The sequence below is a fragment of the Schistocerca nitens genome, chromosome 9, assembly GCF_023898315.1.
Source record: "Schistocerca nitens isolate TAMUIC-IGC-003100 chromosome 9, iqSchNite1.1, whole genome shotgun sequence".
Taxonomy (NCBI): Eukaryota; Metazoa; Arthropoda; class Insecta; order Orthoptera; family Acrididae; genus Schistocerca; species Schistocerca nitens.
Genome location: NC_064622.1, coordinates 267,480,474 through 267,481,183, shown reverse-complemented (window position 1 = coordinate 267,481,183; position 710 = coordinate 267,480,474). Strand labels below are relative to the sequence as shown.

General features: G+C 48.3%; 1 pseudogene; it reads left to right on the top strand.

The window, feature by feature from the left end:
- The first annotated feature begins 366 nt into the window (after nucleotides 1–366).
- On the top strand, nucleotides 367–484 carry LOC126204648 (5S ribosomal RNA; annotated as a pseudogene).
- The last annotated feature ends 226 nt before the right edge of the window (nucleotides 485–710 follow it).

Sequence of the window (710 nt, the reverse complement as noted above, 5' to 3'; positions counted from 1 at the left end):
AGGCAGCCGAGCTTCACTTCGCACTCAGCAGGGACACCTGGAGGTAGCTGGATACACTTCAGACAAGGCGTCACGCAACCTCTTCCGACCCACTCTCGTTTACGTTCATAAGCTGCGACTAATCGCGAATAAAACCAGTGAATCGAATATGATCGAGTTCTTTCTTTGATTACAGTTAATGATAGCAAACAAACTGTCGACAGGCAACCGATTTCGGTTAATAATGACTATCTCCAGAACTGTCACAAAAAAATCAAGCCAAATACAAATGATAGACAATATACAGTGTTATTGTTACTGATGGTCCCATTTTCAAAGATATTGAAGTACAAATCCAAAATCAACAAACTTAATACCAATGAAAGTGGCAACGGCCTTGCTGCAGTGGATACACCGGTTCCCGCGAGATCACCGAAGTTAAGCGCTGTCGGGCGTGGTCGGTACTTGGATGGGTGACCATCCAGGCCGCCATGCGCTGTTGCCATTTTTCTGGGTGCACTCAGCCTCGTGATGCCAACTGAGGAGCTAGTCGACCAAATAGTGGCGACTTCGGTCAAGAATACCATCATAATGACCGGCAGAACGGTGTGCTGACCCCACGCCCCTCCTATCTGCAACGTCCACTGAGGATGACGCGGCGGTCGGATGGTCCCGGTAAGCCACTCGTGGTCTGAAGACGGAGTGCTTAATACCAATGAAAAGAGGAAGTT